Raw genomic sequence first — 15,207 nt, 5'->3', positions numbered from 1 at the left:
CACAGGGTCTACACATCCAGGCGGCTCTTCTGCCAGGTGTCCCCACCTGCCTCCCCTGGAGAGGACCAAGGCTGCTCAATCTTGGCTCAGCACTCCCCTCACCCCCAGCCTCTCCTGGCGTGTGGCACAGCATGTTCCCTCTTCCCACCCACAGAAGCCACCTTGTGAGCTCTGTTTCCTTCTTGCCAAGCCAGCTGTCACAGTCATCAAGTTCCTGACTTCCCTGGGAGAGGCAGCAAACACCACACTCCTGTCCCCTTGCCCTGGTGTGTGTGGTGGGCTGGCATGGGAGTGTGGATGGCCACGTGTGGTCATCGTGGTGGTGTATTCTCCCTTCTCTCCCAGAGGGGTGGGAAGAAGTGGTTAAATCTAAAGTTAAGGTCAGGATCAGAGCCCCTGAGGACCCCAGGAGCCCACAGCTTGGAGCTGTGTGATATTGAATATGTTGCTTAAACTCTCTGTGCTTTAGTGTCCTCTTCCAACCACTTCATCGGGTCATTATGATGGTGAGTTTATTGTGGGCAAAGCCATTAGCACAGAGCAGTACATGGTGAAAAACCCTGCACCAGTTGGACACTAACCTTTGGCAGGAAGGGCGCCCAGAGGGGAGAAGCTGACGGCTGGGTAGACAGAATGTAGGCCATAGCTGGCTTCTTTTCTCCTGTTTCCAAGTCTATAAATGGGAAATGCCTGGATTTAGCAGCTGCTTACAAATTGGAAAAAGTGAAAACTCCAGGAAACCACAGAAATTACATTTTGGACTAAACTCTCCTTTTTTGGCTGAGATTTAAGGCCTTGACCGATGTTTGCATGGAAACCCAAAGGGTAGGACCCTCCATCTCCCTTTCCCCTACCCCGGATTAACCTGCTGAATTCCCTTGTCCTGAGTGACTGGTGGAAGACTATTGGAATCATCTGGAGACCTTGTGACTCAGCCATGATCCCGGGCTGTGGAGCACTGGGTGGAGCAGAAAGGTTCTGTGTCTCTAACAAGTTCTCTGATGGCAGCAGAACGGGTGGCCCAGTGAGAGGTCCAATAATAATAATAATCCAATAATAACCCAGCAGTTTGTTGGAGATTATTCTAGAAGAGCACTGGACTTTCATAATCACAACCCCCAGTCTCCTCCTCCAACCAATAAAGTTGAAATTGAAGGGACCATCCCATCTCTAGCAGCCTCTCATTTTAACATGCTTCTGTCAGGATTTTGCTCCATTTCCAGTCACCACTACTGTCTTTGGGCTCAGGGCAATTGATGCTCAGCAGAAGCCCATCTCTGAGCACAGCAGGAGCTTCCCTAGACCTGGGAACACAGTGTGCAGGCCCCCCACTCTCCTAACAATAGAGGTAGCTGGGTAATCAGTGTCCAGGAAGCCCTGTGCACCCAGCTTTCTCATCATTGTGGCTTGTGCCTGGTGGGTACTTGGTGTCTGTTGAGGAGTGGGGTGGGTTTGGCAGGCTATATTCAGGCAACAATAGCAGATGAGAGGACCAGGAGTGACGGACTGTTTCAGAGGCCATGGAGACCAGCGTTGTTAGCTTTAAATCTCATCTGTGGTTTCCTGTCCATGGTGAAGCAGCAAGAGTCTGGTTGTAAGGTTCCAAATCATCTCAATGACCTCGGCTATGCTCCAATGCCAATGGGAATCAGCTGTGACCCTCATGAACATAGGCCTGCCTGTCTTCTACCTCGTTCTTTACACCAGCGACCACAGCAATGACAGGAAGCTATAAATGTTCACTTGGATGGCAAATAGAAAACTTCTGTTTGCTGCCACAATCCTATCAAGTAGTATATGATTATCTCCCTTTGAGATGAAAGGTAAGACACGTGGAAGTTAAGAAACTGCCCAATATTTTACGTGGTTTATGGTAGAGCCAAAACTATAGCTAGATCTTGAAGCCATGCTTTTAGCACTCTGCCAATGAGCCTCCTCTTGTTGGCAGAGATGCCTGGTTTTGTGGGATAGTCCCTTTTCCAAGCTTTCTCCTTTTTCTTTTCTCTCTCTTTTTTTTTTTTTTTTTGGCGGGTGGGGGGTGGGGGGTGGGAGGGAGAAGGGAGTCTGGTCGTGGGGCCTGAACTCTGGGCCTGGGCGCTGTCCCTCAGCTCTACCACTTGAGCCACAGCGCCACTTCCAGCTTTTTCTTATGTGGTGCTGAGGAATCGAACCCAGGGCCTCATGCATGCAAGGCAAGCGCTCTACCACTGAGCCACCTTCCCAGCCCCTCCTTTTTCTTTTCTTTTGCAGTACTGGAAATGAAACCCAGGGCCTTGTGCATGATAAGCGAGCACTCTAGCATTGAACTTCATCTCCAGCCTTTTTCTTTTCTTTTTTTTTTTTTGCTGATCCTAGGGCTTGAATTCAGGGCCTGGGTGCTGTCCCTGAGCCTTGAGCCACAGCGCCACTTCTGTTTTCTGTTTGTTTGTATTTTCTGTGTATGTGGTGCTAAGGAATTGAACCAAGGGCTTCATGCATGCTAGGCGAGTACTCTACCACTGAGCCATCTTCCCAGCCCTTTGTTTTCTTTTCTTGAGGATCTTATGATGTCACACTGGCTTCAAATTCTTGATCCTCCTCCCTCCTCGTCCTGAGTGCAGGGTTTATAGGCATATGCCACCACATGAGTTCCCCGAGCCCTCTTCTGCACACCCCAGGGCCATCCTAGCGTTTGCAGCCCTGCCACCACTCCCTTCTTGTGGTGAATGTACCAGGTTCCTGCTGCCTGGAGCTAATTATTCCAGAAAGACATATGGAAACCGAGCTCTGCAGGGTCGAATGTGTTTCCTTTTGTTAATTTAATAATCCTGTTTTCAAAAACCAGGGTGCTTTAAAACTTGTTTGCTGCACTGACTGCTCTGCAGATATTTCCCATCTTGATTTTCTTTGAACTGAGATTCACACAGCTCTTTGGATCACAGAGCTGAGGCCTAAGATTGGGTGTCTACCCATCAGGGCCCAGCCCAGGCTCAGAGGCCAGTCTGAATTCTGAAAAATCAAACATTCTAGATCACTGTAAGCAGAGGCTGCTTGGGTTCTCCTAGGCACCTGGGTCTTTGGACACAAACAGCTGCTCTATCTGGGTGTTAAGATTTTTAGTGTTTCCCCTTTATTTTATCTGTTTTATTTCTCCCTGTTTTTAATTTGGAAAGTATAACTTTTAATAATAAATAAGAAAAACGCTACTGTCACTAAAAAGGAAGTTCATATATCTAAGCTATATCAAACCACAAAGTTAACGTGTTAAAAATTCAACTTCTGGGCTGGGAAGGTGGCTCAGTGGTAGAGTGCTTGCCTTGCATGCCTGAGGCCCTGGGTTCAATTCCTCAGCACCATATAAGCAAAAAGGAAAAGGCTGGAAGTGGTGCTGTGGCTCAAGTGGTAGAGTGCCTTGAGCTGAAGAGCTGAGGGACAGTGCCCAGGCCCAGAGTTCAGGCTCCACGACCGGACCCAAAAAAAAAAAAATTCAACTTCTATTCCACTTATATACATGTTATTTTCTAAACATAATTATTAGTCTGGGTCTTGTTTCTCTTTCTGAGCAGAGCCAGGCTTATTTACAGAGGACTGTGCTTCTGTCAGAGCCCTTTACAGGTTTATAAAAGTTTGTTTTGGGGGGATTTAATTTTTTAAGTTCCAGGTATATTTTAGATATGAGACCCTTGTCTGTTGTATGGCTAGTGAAGATCTTCTCCCAATCAGTGGGTTTTCTATTGATCTTGCTAACTATGTGCTTTGCCATGCCAAAGCTCTGCAATTTCATGCAATCCCATTTGTCCAACCTTTCTTTGATTTGTTGTGTTTCTGGGTCTCTATTAAGAAAATTTCGGCCTGTGCCAAGGAGACCTAGGGTTTCTCCTATTCCATCCTGTAATGTTTTCAGAGTGTCTGCTTTGACTCCGAGGTCTTTGATCCATTTGGGGTTGATTCTGGTGCAAGGTGATATATAAGGATCTAGCTTTAGTTTTCTACAAGTAGTTAACCAATTTTTCCAGCACCATGTACTGAAGAGGCTGCCTTTCTTCCATTCTATTTTTTTATCTCCCTTATCAAAGATTAGATGGCTATAGGTCTTTAGATTAATTTCTGGGTTTTCCATTGGTCCTGGGGTCTGTTCTTGTGCCAGTACTAAGCTCTTTTGATTACTATGGCTTTGTAGTAGAGTTTGAAATTTGGTATTGGTATTCCTCCAGCACTGTTCTTTCTGTTAAGGATCGTCTGAGTCAAGCAGAAAAGGTCAGATAAGTTGATGTTAGGGGAATGAACCCCAAGATAAGTATTCAAATGTTTTTTTTTTCCTTTCATGCAATTGTTTCTATCATATTTATAAGATGATTTCTATGTTGCTTTGTATGTCCCTCCCCCACAGTATAACCCATATTTTCACTGTTTTTGATGTAGATATAATTTGTGGAGGGGAAGGGAAAAAAACAAATCGTTTAACTAGGGATACAGGTGGACCCATTGCAACAATGAGTGTACAAGTCATTATGTCAAAAAACAACAACTTTGGTGGGGAGTGGGGAGAGGATCAGGTGGAGGGAGGGGAGGAGTATGGGAAGGGATGGGAAGGGGAAACGAGGAAGCAACAATGCTTGATAAGAAATGTACTCGTTAGCTTGCCCTTGTAATTGTAACTCCTCTGTACAGCATTCTCACATTAAAAAAAAAAAAATTGTTTACTATGGTGCTGTAGGCCTCACTACGCAGGAGGCTGCAATACAGAGGATCATGGTTTGAAACCAGCCCAGTCAGAGAAGTCTGTGAGACTCCATCTCCAAAATAACTAGCAAAAATCAGGCCTGGAGGCATGGTTCAAGTAATAGAGCACTAGCTGAGCAAGTAAGCTGAGCTAGTGTAAGGCACAGAGTTCAAACCCTAGTGCTAGAAAACAAAAGCTTAACAAGTTCATAAAAGCCAGGCTTATCTGAGATTTTGCCGGAAGGATTAGTTTCTTTTTATTGAACTGAAATAAGACTTCAGTTCTAGCTGGATGCTGGTGTCTCACAACTGTAATCCTAGCTACTCAGGAGGCTGAGGTCTGAGGATCATGGTTCAAAGACTGCCTAGGTAGGAAAGTCCATGACACTCTTATCTCCAATTAACCACTAAAAAATCTGGAAATGGCACTTTGGCTCAAAATGGCATAGCACTAGCCTTGAGCAGAAGAGCTCAGGGAGTGCCCAGGCCCTGAGATCAAGTCCCATGACCTACAAAAAAAAAAAAAAAAAGACTTCAGTTCTTTTACAAAGATAGGATGATGGGCCATTTCCCATCCCCTCAAGATAGGAGTAGATCAATATGCGAACTAGCATTTAGTCCTCCCCACACTATTTTTTAGAGAAGGTTTCACTATGTGGCCTCGGCTGGGCTCACAGTCACCATTCTCCTGCCTTAACCTCCTGAGTGCTGGGATTACCCCTGGCTCTGGTTCAGTTTTAGTTTTAAGTTTAGCTTTTCTGGAGAAGGTATATTAGCAGTTGTGCATTTAGCTTTTCTGGAAAGGTCTACTAGCAGTTTTGCATTTAGCTTTTCTGGAGAAGGTATATTAGCGGTTTTGCATTTATAGTTTAAATGCACATTTCTGTTGAATGATTATTTGTCCATAATGGCTGTGCATAGATTTTCATTTTTCTTTTCTTTTCTTTTTGTCAGCCATGGGGCTTGAACCCTGGGCACTGTCCCTCAACTCTTCAGCTCAAGGCTCTACCACTTGAGCCACAGCACCACTTCCAGTTTTCTGAGTGGTTTATTGGAGATAAGAGTCTCACAGACTTTCCTTCCCAGCCTGGCTTTGAACTGTGGTCCTCAGATCTCAGCCTGAGTAGCTAGGATTACAGGTGAGAGCCACCAGCACCCGGCTGCATAGATTTTCTTTTACAACTCTTCTATTCAAATCTTTGACTCATTTTTCATTGGAGAAGGTCAGCAGCATCTAGGCTTCCATTTTGTACAGTGTGGTCATTCCAACACTAATAAAATAAAATTTCCAACATGAGTTCAGGCCTTGTTCTGAGCTGTGAGGCTTTCTGTCTGCTATGAATCATTTCTTAGGCATTAAAGACCCTGAGGTTGAGCTATTTCTGATGTGGAGGCTTTTTGCCCAGTGCATTATTTATGACAATGTCAGTCTACTTCCATTCTCTCAGTATTTAAGAGGACAACTCCACCTGCTCTTTCCAGTCTCCAAAAGCACATGAGGCTGAATAGCCATGAAGAACCAGTCAGTAGCTTGATGTCCAAGGGTCTAATCTCACCATTTCCTTAGTCGAAGTGAAAGTCATCAGGGAGAAAAGGAAATAAAGCCCAAGATAAAAAATGAACCAATAGCACCAGAACGAGTCACAAGGTTATAGGCCTAAAACCGGGGCGCCGGTGGCTCATGCCTGTAATCCTAGCTACTCTGGAGGCTGAGTTCTGAGGATCACAGTCAAAGCCCGGGCAGGAAAGTCCATGAGACTCTTATCTCCAATAAACCACTAGAAAACTGGAAATGGCGCTGTGGCTTAAGCAGTAGAGCGCTTGCCTTGAGCTGAAGAGCATAGGGACAGTGCCCAAGCCCAGAGTTCAAGCCCCACGACCGACCAAAAAAAAAAAAAAGGTTATAGGCCTATAGAAGTCATGAGGGGGTAGGTAGGAGTGAATGACCACAGCAGATGCAGCCAGTGAATAGGGAAAACAAGTCCCCATTACCACCCCCTCCTTTCCCAGTGTCCATATTTTGAAAGCTACTCACCAAGATGATGGCATTAGAGGTAGAGCCTCTGAGGATGTGGTTTGGTTCTGAGAACAGAGCCTTACAATTGGGAACAGTGCCTACCAAAGAGACCTCAAGGCGCCAACTCACCCCTTTCAACATGCAAACAGACAGCGAGAAGGCACCGTCCATGAACCAGGACATGTGCCCTTAGCAGACAACACAGCCACACCTTGACCTTGGACTTCTTAGTTCCCAGAACGGGAAAAAAGTAGATTTCTCCCCCCTGCCCTCCCCTCCCCTGCCCCCACTGCCCCCTGCCATACTGTCATTTGTAAGCGCCTTACTTTTCAGTATTTTGTTATAGCAGCCTGAATGGAGTTAGATAACTAGCAATTAATTTATTTAATTTTTTTTTAGCTAGTAATGAGGCTTGAACTCAGAGCTTTGAGCACTTGCTCAGCTTTCTTGCTTGTGACTTGAGCCACACCTCTAGTCCAGCACTTCTCTGGTTAAATGGAGATGAAATTTTGAGGAATTTTCTGCTTCAGCTGACTTCAAACTGGGATCCTCCACTTCTCAGTATCTGGAGTTGCTGGAAGCCACCATCACCTGGCTGATAACCAGCCATTTTATCTTTAGGCTTTTGCTGTTCTTATTGTTTGTTCTTATTGCTGTTGTAAGCATATATATATATATATATATATATATATATATATATAAATGTATATATACATACACATATATGTTGTTTATATATATATATATATACATACATATATATGTTGTGTATATATATGAAAAACTAGTAACAACAGTATGTCTTGCATCTACATATTTCCCAGGTTCTGTAGTCATCTGAACAAAAACCTAGAGACAGCATATTCCATTCCAAAGAGAAAAAAGTAAATGTAACAAAATCTTGGAAACAGCAAAATTCCCTTACAGTTTTGGTACTTGGCACGATTAAAAATAAATAAATTAGCTTCTCAATTGCAATCTAAAAAGAAACCACTTTATTTATTTATTTATTTATTGGGTCCGGTCATGGGGCCTGAACTCTGGGCCTGGGCACTGTCCCTCAGCTCTTCAGCTCAAGGCTAGCACTCTTACCACTTAAGCCACAGCGCCACTTCTGGCTTTTTTTCTTTTTTGCTTATGTGGTACTGAGGAATCAAATCCAGGGCCTCAGGCATGCAAGGCAAGCGCTCTACCACTGAGCCACCTTCCCAGCCCCAAGAAACCACTTTAGAGTAACATCATAAAACCAGTCTAAGTGCAGTCACTATTGTGTGTGATAAAGCAGGTGCAAGGCACTCAGAGGTGCACCACAGCGCTCCCTGTACCTATACACTAGAGGATTCTGTGAGAACACTCGGTCAGACTTGATTCTGTTTTCCAGCAGAAAGCCCAAAGGACAGTATGACATACGAGCCTTAATTGAATCACAGCTGCAGCCCCCTCTGCCAAAAAATCAAGAAATTGACGGGTTCTTAGGATTAGGAATTGGGTGCCTGGGAGAGGCCACTAACACATCTACACACTTGCCTACAGAAATACATATATATGCTAGTATGCAGATATGGGAGCATAAAGACGGCAATAAGGCAGATGCTCTGTGGAATGGGACTCAGCCTTAGCAAGAGTGAAGTAGATGAGGAGGAGGATGTCTGCGCCTTGGTTTTTATGAGAGTCAAATTTCAGAAACTCACAATCATTTGTTCAACAAGTATCTTCCATGCATACATGGGCCAGGCCCAGGGAACACAGCAGAAAGCTAGACAGCTCATATTCTCTTCCTGTCTATAAAGACTACAGAAATTCATGCATGAAAAATGTCTTACCTGGAAAGGAAAAAGAAACTCAGTAGTGACAGAAGAAGAGCAGGAACAAAAGTGATGAGGACGTGCCCTTTCTGTTTGGATGTTTTCATATTGTCTTTACCTTTTCAACAAGCATTTACTGTTCCTGAAAAAAATGAAAACAAATTAGGATCCAGTGCCTAGGAAGAATGATATATTTATGTCAACTCCGGATCATAGTGAGAAAACTAGATAGAAAGAAGGAAAGGGGGGGGGGAGGGAAGAGGGGAAAGAGGGAGGGATGGAGAGAGGGAGGGAAGCAGAAAGGATGGAAGGAAGGAAGGAAGAAAGAAAGAAAGAAAGGAGGAAAAGATGAAAGAAGAGAAGGAAGGAAGGAAGGAAGGAAGGAAGGAAGGGGGAGAGAAAAAGAGGGGAAAATGAAATGAAGAAAGGACAGAGTAGAATGAGCTGACAAACATTCACTGGGAGGCAGGAAGGCCAAGGGGACTAAGCCAAGGTTCTCTCTGTATGAAATGTCCCTTCCTCCCCCACAGGAACTGGTAGCTCCTCCACGCACTTGGCCCAGTGCCTGTACACAGGAGGTGACTAGTGACATATTACTGATAAGCAAAGCATAAATGGGAGCTCAGAGCCAGGTGTAGATGACTCCATGGCGCCAGGGTTCATCTCTGACCCCGTGTCAACTACTAGCCTCCATTACATGCCTAGATTTGCCTCCACTCATGGGTAACTGTACACAGCCCAGGTCTGCTCCTTGCCTGGCTCCTGGCATGATCCAGTCTATTCCAGGTCCAGGTTCTCCAGTTGGAGAAGCAGGTGAAAGTTCCATACCACCTACCATGGTGGTCCCTGAGGACAATGTGCTATACTACAGGGAGCCTCCGTGTGTATCTCAGACTGGGGACCCCTACCCTGGGCCCTGTCATCTCAGACCTAAATTCCTCTCAAAGTCACTGTCTCAAGTTGCTGTCTAGGAACAAGATTCAGTAACCCCCACAAGGTCACACCTCATTTTACCCTTGCTTTACTGTTGTAGGAAAAATAACTGGTTTGATTTTCCTGCAATAGTACTCTCACTTCCTCTGGGTGGGGTGTGTGTGTGTGTGTGTGTGTGTGTGTGTGTGTGTGTGTGTGTGTGTGTGTGTGTGTGTGTGTGTGTGTGTGTGTGTTGTTTTTATTTTTGTGCCAGGGCGTTGGCACTGTCCCTGATCTTTTGTGCTCAAGGCTAGCACTCTACCATTTGAGCCACAGCTCTACTTTTGGCTTTTTTGGGGGTAGTTAATTGAAGATAAGTCTCACAGACTTTCCTGCCCAGACTGGCCTTGAACCATAATCCTCCGATCTCAGCTTCTGAGTAGCTAGTATTACAGGTGAGCCACCATGGCCTGGCTCTTCCTGGTTCTTTTAAATGTAGGTTAAACAAGGAAAACACATTTTAAGTTTGTTTTACTTGTCTCCCTTAATTTCTACTTCATCCTCTCCAGACTTGAACTTACAAAAATTAAAACTGCACCCAAAGCATAGTTTGATTCAGCCTGCCAATCCTTGATGGCATGCTTCCGTCCCCTTACTGACTCATCTGCCTTTCTCTGCTGTAACATCCTCCTCAAACTCCAGGCAAGTCTCTGCCTACCTAGAATATCTTTCCCAGGTGTGTATGTTCCCTTCTTGACGTGTTCACTATAATGCTATTTCCTTGAGGAGTTCTCCTCTCCTTAGAACTGCATGTTGTTCATGCTGTCCTAGTATTCCCAACCCCATCCCTTTTAGTTTCTTTCTTTTTTTGTTTTTGTTTTTCTGTAGCACTGGCCACTTCTGCATAGATCACTTGTTAATTTAGCTTACACTCTACTCCTTTCCAATGAAAACCCTGTGAGGGGGCTGGGGATGGAATTCAGTGGGGAATAGTAGATGTGAGGCCCTGGGTTTTGTCCTGAGCCCTGGAAAAATGCCACCACCAGCAAAACCAAAATGCTACCTGCCTTGAACGCCGTGAGTGGAAAGATTTGTGTTCCTTTTGTTTACCCCTAAAAACCAGTCCTGGGGCAGCTATTGAGTGTGAATCTTCAGAAAGGAGTTTTATACTATGCATTCAAAATCTTATAAATATGCTAATGACTCAACGTTGCTATTCCACCTCTAGGAATTTATCCCTCAGAAGTAATCACAGATGTGTGCAAAGAGATGGTTAGGGATGTTACAAAAGCCAAATACTGGAAATAATAAGAGCTGACATTTAATTACCACCTACCCCATGCCAGACCCAGTTCTAAACAGTTTATGCATGTGAATTCATTTAATCTAACAACAACCTAAAACCTACTTATTCGTCTCCCTTTGCAAGCCAGGAAACAGGCAGAAGGACAGGAGAAGACAAGAAGACATACTAGAGCCAGGATTTGAAGTTGTGGGTCTGAACCAGGAACCCAGGCTTAAACTGTTCTGTGTGTTCAACACTCCATGCTATAGTCACACAAAGGCCTTTGGCGTGACCGTGGTGTAGACAAGGGACTTTTGCACTTGAACATCTTTGTGGTACTGTGGGGTTGAATTCAGGGCTTTGCATTTGCTAGGAAGTGCTCTACCACATCTCCAGCTCTTCTTGTGTTGGGTTCATTTTTAGATAAGGTCCCGTGATTTTTTGCCTGGCTGGCCTTGGACCTTAATCCCCCAACCTATGCCTCCCACTGGGATTATTGGCAGGTGCCACACCCTGCAGTAACTCATATTCTTACAAATATACAAGGAAAACAAACAAGTTGGGTGTAGTGGCATCAGATGTAGCAGCTGTCAGATGAAGGTAGGAAGACTGAGTATTGGAGGTCAGCCTGAGCTATACGGTGAGACTTAATCCTAAACACACATATGCACATGCACACACTATTGACTATGAATTACCTTTGTACTTATCTATTTTTTAAAAAGGAAAAATGCAGCCCTTTGGAAACATAATTTGACAGTAGCATTTAAAAATTTTCAATGCACATTGCCTTTGAGACATTGATTCTACTCCAGGAGTCCTGCAGAAAATGCTTGCAGTCCAGCCACAGCCACTGTGGCAGCAGTTCCCAGGGCAAGCAGCAAGGCGCAGGAGGTTGCTCCATACCATGACAAATCCTGCCACCAATGGAAACCAGACCAAAGCAGGTGGCCAGGCCCCTGAGAAGACACTTTGTGAGGCCCCAGAACAGAACAAATACAAGATACAACGCAAGTTAGCCTATGTGTATGAGCAGAATGGTAGGGCAGGACTTCAAGGAAGCCACCTGCTGATGGGCATGTTACCTCCATGAGGGGGTGAGGGATGAGAAAAATCTGGAGGAGGAGGGGGAAAGGGAAAGGAAGAAATAATATGTGTGCTCCAAGGACTGAACTCTATTTCTAGTTAGCAACATCCAAAGTGTGATTTGGGAACACCTGGGTATTGCCCAAGCCTTTCTGCAAGCTCATCCTCTCACAGGGTGCTGGTGGTTTTCTAGAGGCTACAGGACATGTGAAAACACACTTGAATGAACACAGCTATCTTATGTGTGCTGGTGTTGTCCTTGAGCTTTATCTGCTTAAGGCCAGCACTCTACTACTTGATCCACAGCTCCACTTCTGGCATTTTGGGTAGTTAATTGGAGATAAGAGTCTCATGGACTTTCCTGCCCTGGGCTGGCTTTGAACCACAATCCTCAGATCTCAGCCTCCTGGGATTATAAGTGTGAGCCACAGGCACCCCACCCACAGCTATCTATTCACACTCACACGTGACACACATGAGCACCCACACATACATGTACACATGTCACTCACACTTGTATAACCAATCATACTTTCATTACCTCACACAACCACATCCACATTGACATACTTTCACAAACACACACTCATATACAATCATATACACTCAAACACACAGTCTCGCAGCTTCCAAACTCTGACATCCCTTGGCAAATTGACAGAAAATCTTGACCACTTGTCAGGATTACAAACAGGCTCAGTCCTCAGTGTGTAGATAAATGATATGTAAATAGCAATTTGATCTTCTGGAACATTCTACCTTATTTCTCAAGCAAGAACAATAATGTGAAGATCTTGGAGCAATGTGGAAGGTAGATGACAAAAGTAGAGTTGGATGTAGTGGCACACCCTATAATCCCAGCCTCTGAGGGGCTGAAACAGGAGGATCTTGAATTTGAGGTGGGCCTGGGCTACATGAAGACAACTCTGTCTCAAAAAAAAAGGAAGGGCTGGGAATGTGGCTTAGTGGTAGAGTGCTTGCCTAGCATGCATGAAGCCTTGAGTTGATTCCTCAGTACCACATAAACAGAAAAAGCTGGAAGTGGCACTGTGGCTCAACTGGTAGAGTGCTAGCCTTGAGCAAAAGAAGCTCAAGGACAGTGCCTAGGCCCTGAGTTCAATCCCCAGGACTGGCAAAAAAAAAAAACAAAAAAAAAGCAAAACAAACCCTGAGGATGAAGCTTGGTGGTAAGCACTTACCTAGAATACATGAAGGGGCTTGGGTTCAATCCCCAGCAGGGCCAAAAAAAGTCAAGTGGAAAACTGATCATACTTCTCTGGGCTAGCAGCCAGAGGGACCCCAGTGCAGCCAGAACACATGTGGGAGGGCCAGAGTGGCTCTATTAACCAGCTAGGATTTTATGACATTGGCCAAGACCTGCTCCTCTTTCTGCAGTTCCTATTCCACTTCTAAAGGCATTAGTAGTCCTCCAAGCTCTACAAAAGCACTGCAGTTCCAACTCCCACTTCTCAAATAAGGAGAATGAGACACAGAGGGATAATGCCAGCCCTCAGGTCACATGACTAATAAACAGGCAAAGCTGGGATTTGAACCCATGTACTCTCAGCCCCAAACCTGAGCCTTTAACTATGAACTGATTCTGCCTGGAACAACTAATGCACTAAAAAAAAAAATGACACCTTATTTACTGTCAAAGATTTAAGTTGGCTTGAGAAGCAGCAATGGACCCATCTCTCACACCAGGTATGGGAGCAGGGCCCAAAGGACCCTCTCCCCAAGTTTTACTGCCTGCTGTGACTAGAGCTGTTTTCTCCTGGCCCCACCACTGGCCAGCCTATAACTGATGGCAGTCTAATGCCTTCTGCCCCTTGGGCTCTGAATCCTTAAGCTCCCTTCAAAGTCATTCCCAGATGTACCAAGAGACCATCCTACCACCTGTGGAACTCAAACTCTACCAGGTCCTCTGGGTTGCAAAAAATAGGGGACTCAACGCCTATTTGGGTTCTATTTTTATTAAAACCCCATTAACTTGTTTCTAGCAGAGCAATTAAAGTGTCAGGCCTGCTGCTCTGCAGGCTGTGGAGGCAGCTGGATTGTGGGCTGTTCTCAGGGAGAACTTTCTATGTAGAAGGACCCCTGAGGCTGGAGTATTGGCTTATTCTCAGCACCAAGGTGCTGTTTTCTTAGCAGGTGATTGGCTAACACCCACAGCAGCTGGACTAAATTTACTGCGGTTGAAGATAACCTAACTCCACTCACCTTGTCTTTTTTTTTTTTTGTCAGTCGTGGGGCTTGACCTCAGGACCTAAGCGCTCTCCCTGAGCTTTTTTTTTGCTCAAGGCTAGCACTCTACCCCTTTGAGCCACAGCACCACTTCCAGTTTTCTGGTGGTTACCTGGAGATAAGAGTCTCATGAACTTTACTGCCCAGGCTTGCTGTGATACTCAGATCTCAGCCTCCTGAGTAGCTAGGAATACAGGTGTGAGCTGTTCATCAGTGCTGCTGGTTGTCTTTTTTGCTTAATTCATAACCATATTCAAGGTTTCTAACCTGCTGCAGGGAATATAAATTCCTTTCACACCTTGCCTAGAGCACGCAGGGCCCAGTGAAGTTTCACCATTTCTGCCTCTCCTTTCCCACCTTGAAATCAGCTCTTCCAGGTCCTCGATCTATGCCAGGGTGGGTGTGGTGTTCGGGTGTTGTCATACCCCACCACACATCTCTTCCTCTTGACACTGAGGCACATTCTGGAATGGGACAGCTAACAACTGGAGGCTCTGTGCTTGGTGCTCTGGGGACTCTGCAGGGCAGGCGTACAGTACTGGAAGTTGTGGTTCTAATAAATTCATAAATGGTGCCTTTCTGGGGGCCATATGATTGGAAGATGTTGTGTACAAGCATAGAAATGTCACAAAATGAAACCTCCCTGGTATAACTAATCTGTACTAATAACTAAAATAAGTCACTCCTCTGGCCATCCTCTTTAGATTGAAGGGTGAACTTGCCTTGGGCCAAGAGCTTGCCTGGGCTCCTGCCTTTCAGTCTCCTTAGATCTCTTCTGTCACCTCCTCTCCCTGATCGCCAGCTCCATCAGCTTTTCACCCCTCAAAGGATCTGGTCCCTACTTCCTTTCCCCTACCTCACCTGCCACTCTTGTACACACTCCTGCCAACCAGGCCTGCCATGTCACCAACTTCTCACATGCTAGGGCCTTGGCACGTGCTATCTTCCCTACCTGGAATGATGTCCTTCCTTGGGCTCTTCACCCAGCCAGCTCCTCACCCTTCCTTGGAGAACCCTTTCCTGAATTCATCACCTAAAGAAGCCCGTAGCTGCTGCTTTTCACAGTGTCTTTATTTAAATCACTGCCTGTTACATCTTGTTACAGTCCATTACCATCCATACTTAACAGTCGTTCCTTTCCCCACCTAGAACCGTGC

Source organism: Dipodomys spectabilis, unplaced genomic scaffold (assembly GCF_019054845.1).
Source record: "Dipodomys spectabilis isolate Male_0828 unplaced genomic scaffold, ASM1905484v1 ptg000773l, whole genome shotgun sequence".
In the NCBI taxonomy this organism is placed as follows: Eukaryota; Metazoa; Chordata; class Mammalia; order Rodentia; family Heteromyidae; genus Dipodomys; species Dipodomys spectabilis.
This window is presented reverse-complemented; position numbering follows the sequence as displayed.